The sequence below is a fragment of the Stegodyphus dumicola genome, chromosome X2 (assembly GCF_044657685.1).
Source record: "Stegodyphus dumicola isolate Sdum_Otavi_A_Nest chromosome X2, ASM4465768v1".
NCBI classification, from domain to species: Eukaryota; Metazoa; Arthropoda; class Arachnida; order Araneae; family Eresidae; genus Stegodyphus; species Stegodyphus dumicola.
Window position 1 is genome coordinate 201,734,300 of NC_140781.1, and position 6,337 is coordinate 201,740,636.

Genomic DNA, 6,337 nt, shown 5'->3' on the forward strand with positions numbered 1-6,337 from the left:
GAAAATCTCATCGAGCTTAAGTTAGTTTCTAAATTAGATGTTTTGAGTGTATTTAAAATTAGGCCAACTCCTTCATTCACTTCAAACCCATTACATAATACTAGTATTTAAGAAAAATGGTAAAAGATTGCAAATATGTTAAATAACAATGCTACTGATCTAGAAATGGAAGTAACTGATTTTCATCCTAATTAAGATCAAGAATATCACAAAATGCCATTTGAATAGTCCTAGATCAGAAAAATCATGACCTGTTAAACTTTTAGAATGATAAATTTCTGCTTTCGATTTACTAAAAAATGTGAAAGAGGATTTTCAACAACGAACTTGTTAAAAATCAATGTTCAGATACAGGATAACAAGCAAACATCCAAACGACTGCATGGATTTAGCCATAACATCGCATGTATCAGAGGGAGAGAAAAACTCGCAGAAGAAATGCAGTGTACAAATTATAACATTCAAGCATTTCTAGTGGAAATAAAGTTAATATAAAACAAGAATTACCAGCCACAGATGTCTTTTTGCTCTGCACTATTTCTCCATTCTTTTCATCTTCGTTCTTTTTCTTTCATGATATCATGTTCTGCAATCCAAGAGTGCACAAAAATGATCACAAATTACACTAGAAGAGGCCAAGGGGGGGGGGAAAGAATCATTAGATTTTAACTACTTTAAAATTAAAGAATAATTATACACACACAGAAATATCTAATATTCTTTCTTAATATATATAACTTCAAAAGTAGCCTTCTTTGTTTTAAATTCCAGCAATGTGCTACATTGTTACTAAAATCACGACTAAAGTCGATAGAAAAGCAAATTATTTTCCTAATACGACAGAAGCACAGTAAGCGAAGGGGGATTTTAATGTATGGGTACAGCATGAACAATGAAAGAAAAAAAATTAGACAGTTATTACAGATACACAGAATAAAAGGGATAATGATCTTCGAGAAGAGTAAATAATTTCAGCGCTGGTAAAAAGATGGCACCAAAAGACAATAAGCAGGTAATTTTAAATGACAAATAAACAAAATAAACTTTACTGTTAGCTTTGAAGCAGGTGTTATATATTAAACAGTCTTAATTCACACACAGAATTAGTGACATAACAGATCAAAAAAGAGTAATAATCAAACTCGCAATATATTAACATTAAAATAGCTATACATATATATATTTTTATAGATTTTTTTTAGAAAGGGCTCAAAAACACCATTCTAAAAACAGATTTCGAAGAACATCTTGGAAGCAAAAGTCATAAACCATAAAAGAAATATTTCATTCAGAATTTTAACGTAAGACCGTTTCTATTTTTAAGCTCTTTACTTAGGTAAACTTATCCATGAGAGAGGAATGCTTAGTCCAATGTACAAGAAATTATCCCGAAATATTACGTCACTTTAATGAAATTATAGCAATATTTCACTCAGGGAAAGAACATATTGACTGGCTGCCCGGGTTCGAGCCCAGCTTTAATACAGCAAGCCAAAACACATCAAATGCCATTGAATGATACAGCATTTTGAAATGATGCAAAAAATTTAAATGCAATTTCCTGGAAGCACTATTGTAATTACCTACATACTAAAATTTTGAGCAAAAATTAAAGAAAACTAAGATACACTTTTTCTTTAGAAGGAATCAAAGTCATATACTAATGTACGGATGCTCAACATATTGTACTATAAAACCTAAACATAGGAATGAAATTTTGTCAGCTATGTGAGATGTCCAATAAAGAGAAATTCCGTAAACTGTAGAATACAACCTACGTCTGAAAACATATGAACGGTAAAACATAATTCAAATACTTTACTTTTAGCACTGAAGCAGGTATTCTACATTAAACTGTCTTAATTCATATACAGGATTAGTAATATAATAGCTCAAAATATTGTAAGAACAAAACACGCATTACATAAACATTAAAAAAAAGTCTATATACATTTATTAGTGTTAAGAGGGTTTATTCTGAAATATTGTAAAGTCACTTTCAATCAAATGATAGAAATTTTCACTCAGGGTAGGGACATTCTGTCTGGCTGCCTAGGTTCCATCCCAACTTTTGTTACAAAAGTTTCATAGAAGAAATTTAAAAATCCAGAAACGAAACTTATGAAGAAATTATTGAACATACCTTGTTCTATGATTTAGCCATTCTTACAGACATAATAACTAAATCTTAAACTTGAGGGGGTGGAGAGAACTAAAGTCTTTGAATTAAAGGTATTATAAATTCATTTTAAATCAAATTAATTTTGTGAAAATAATACACAAATATAAGGAATATACATTTTTACCATAATGTAATGTACGTTTTGCCACTTTGAAAATCTCGAGAACTAAAGCGTGAAATATAAGAAAACTGAAACAAACATTTCGAAAATCTCATCGAGCTTAAGTTAGTTTCTAAATTAGATGTTTTGAGTGTATTTAAAATTAGGCCAACTCCTTCATTCACTTCAAACCCATTACATAATACTAGTATTTAAGAAAAATGGTAAAAGATTGCAAATATGTTAAATAACAATGCTACTGATCTAGAAATGGAAGTAACTGATTTTCATCCTAATTAAGATCAAGAATATCACAAAATGCCATTTGAATAGTCCTAGATCAGAAAAATCATGACCTGTTAAACTTTTAGAATGATAAATTTCTGCTTTCGATTTACTAAAAAATGTGAAAGAGGATTTTCAACAACGAACTTGTTAAAAATCAATGTTCAGATACAGGATAACAAGCAAACATCCAAACGACTGCATGGATTTAGCCATAACATCGCATGTATCAGAGGGAGAGAAAAACTCGCAGAAGAAATGCAGTGTACAAATTATAACATTCAAGCATTTCTAGTGGAAATAAAGTTAATATAAAACAAGAATTACCAGCCACAGATGTCTTTTTGCTCTGCACTATTTCTCCATTCTTTTCATCTTCGTTCTTTTTCTTTCATGATATCATGTTCTGCAATCCAAGAGTGCACAAAAATGATCACAAATTACACTAGAAGAGGCCAAGGGGGGGGGAAAGAATCATTAGATTTTAACTACTTTAAAATTAAAGAATAATTATACACACACAGAAATATCTAATATTCTTTCTTAATATATATAACTTCAAAAGTAGCCTTCTTTGTTTTAAATTCCAGCAATGTGCTACATTGTTACTAAAATCACGACTAAAGTCGATAGAAAAGCAAATTATTTTCCTAATACGACAGAAGCACAGTAAGCGAAGGGGGATTTTAATGTATGGGTACAGCATGAACAATGAAAGAAAAAAAATTAGACACTTATTACAGATACACAGAATAAAAGGGATAATGATCTTCGAGAAGAGTAAATAATTTCAGCGCTGGTAAAAAGATGGCACCAAAAGACAATAAGCAGGTAATTTTAAATGACAAATAAACAAAATAAACTTTACTGTTAGCTTTGAAGCAGGTGTTATATATTAAACAGTCTTAATTCACACACAGAATTAGTGACATAACAGATCAAAAAAGAGTAATAATCAAACTCGCAATATATTAACACTAAAATAGCTATACATATATATATTTTTATAGATTTTTTTTTAGAAAGGGCTAAAAACACCATTCTAAAAACAGATTTCGAAGAACATCTTGGAAGCAAAAGTCATAAACCATAAAAGAAATATTTCATTCAGAATTTTAACGTAAGAACCGTTTCTATTTTTAAGTTCTTTACTTAGGTAAACTTATCCATGAGAGAGGAACGCTTATTCCAATGTACAAGAAATTATCCTGAAATATTACGTCACTTTAATGAAATTATAGCAATATTTCTCTCAGGGAAAGAACATATTGACTGGCTGCCCGGGTTCGAGCCCAGCTTTAATACAGCAAGCCAAAACACATCAAATGCCATTGAATGATACAGCATTTTGAAATGATGCAAAAAATTTAAATGCAATTTCCTGGAAGCACTATTGTAATTACCTACATACTAAAATTTTGAGCAAAAATTAAAGAAAACTAAGATACACTTTTTCTTTAGAAGGAATCAAAGTCATATACTAATGTATGGATGCTCAACGTATTGTACTATAAAACCTAAACATAGGAATGAAATTTTGTCAGCTATGTGAGATGTCCAATAAAGAGAAATTCCGTAAATTGTAGAATACAACCTACGTCTGAAAACAGATGAACGGTAAAACATAATTCAAATACTTTACTTTTAGCACTGAAGCAGGTATTCTACATTAAACTGTCTTAATTCATATACAGGATTAGTAATATAATAGCTCAAAATATTGTAAGAACAAAACACGCATTACATAAACATTAAAAAAAAATCTATATACATTTATTAGTGTTAAGAGGGTTTATTCTGAAATATCGTAAAGTCACTTTCAATCAAATGATAGAAATTTTCACTCAGAGAAGGGACATTCTGTCTGGCTGCCTAGGTTCCATCCCAACTTTTGTTACAAAAGTTTCATAGAAGAAATTTAAAAATCCAGAAACGAAACTTATGACGAAATTATTGAACATACCTTGTTCTATGATTTAGCCATTCTTACAGACATAATAACTAAATCTTAAACTTGAGGGGGTGTAGAGAACTAAAGTCTTTGAATTAAAGGTATTACAAATTCATTTTAAATCAAAATTATTTTGTGAAAATAATACACAAATATAAGGAATATACATTTTTACCATAATGTAATGTACGTTTTGCCACTTTGAAAATCTCGAGAACTAAAGCGTGAAATATAAGAAAACTGAAACAAACATTTCGAAAATCTCATCGAGCTTAAGTTAGTTTCTAAATTAGATGTTTTGAGTGTATTTAAAATTAGGCCAACTACTTCATTCACTTCAAACCCTTTACATAATACTAGTATTTAAGAAAAATGGTAAAAGATTGCAAATATGTTAAATAACAATGCTACTGATCTAGAAATGGAAGTAACTGATTTTCATCCTAATTAAGATCAAGAATATCACAAAATGCCATTTGAATAGTCCTAGATCAGAAAAATCATGACCTGTTAAACTTTTAGAATGATAAATTTCTGCTTTCGATTTACTAAAAAATGTGAAAGAGGATTTTCAACAACGAACTTGTTAAAAATCAATGTTCAGATACAGGATAACAAACAAACATCCAAACGACTGCATGGATTTAGCCATAACATCGCATGTATCAGAGGGAAAGAAAAACTCGCAGAAGAAATGCAGTGTACAAATTATAACATTCAAGCATTTCTAGTGGAAATAAAGTTAATATAAAACAAGAATTACCAGCCACAGATGTCTTTTTGCTCTGCACTATTTCTCCATTCTTTTTATCTTCGTTCTTTTTCTTTCATGATATCATGTTCTGCAATCCAAGAGTGCACAAAAATGATGACAAATTACACTAGAAGAGGCCAAGGGGGGGGAAGGAATCATTAGATTTTAACTACTTTAAAATTAAAGAATAATTATACACACACAGAAATATCTAATATTCTTTCTTAATATATATAACTTCAAAAGTAGCCTTCTTTGTTTTAAATTCCAGCAATGTGCTACATTGTTACTAAAATCACGACTAAAGTCGATAGAAAAGCAAATTATTTTCCTAATACGACAGAAGCACAGTAAGCGAAGGGGGATTTTAATGTATGGGTACAGCATGAACAATGAAAGAAAAAAAATTAGACAGTTATTACAGATACACAGAATAAAAGGGATAATGATCTTCGAGAAGAGTAAATAATTTCAGCGCTGGTAAAAAGATGGCACCAAAAGACAATAAGCAGATAACTTTAAATGACAAATAAACAAAATAAACTTTACTGTTAGCTTTGAAGCAGGTGTTATATATTAAACAGTCTTAATTCACACACAGAATTAGTGACATGGCAGATCAAAAAAGAGTAATAATCAAACTCGCAATATATTAACATTAAAATAGCTATACATATATATATTTTTATAGATTTTTTTTTAGAAAGGGCTCAAAAACTCCATTCTAAAAACAGATTTCGAAGAACATCTTGGAAGCAAAAGTCATAAACCATAAAAGAAATATTTCATTCAGAATTTTAACGTAAGAACCGTTTCTATTTTTAAGTTCTTTACTTAGGTAAACTTATCCATGAGAGAGGAACGCTTAGTCCAATGTACAAGAAATTATCCTGAAATATTACGTCACTTTAATGAAAATATAGCAATATTTCTCTCAGGGAAAGAACATATTGACTGGCTGCCCGGGTTCGAGCCCAGCTTTAATACAGCAAGCCACAACACATCAAATGCCATTGAATGATACAGCATTTTGAAATGATGCAAAAAAGTTAAATGCAATTTCCT

The 6,337-nt window shown here is 30.1% G+C and overlaps 1 long non-coding RNA gene across 1 annotated transcript; it reads right to left on the reverse strand.

The window, feature by feature from the left end:
• Positions 1–513: 513 nt before the first annotated feature.
• LOC146993018 (uncharacterized) lies at positions 514–5,404 on the reverse strand. The gene is made up of 3 exons (XR_015039105.1): positions 5,282–5,404; positions 2,895–3,012; positions 514–625 (listed from the first exon to the last, which is right to left on the reverse strand). It is a non-coding gene; the product is annotated as an uncharacterized LOC146993018 (long non-coding RNA).
• Between the last annotated feature and the right edge of the window lie 933 nt (positions 5,405–6,337).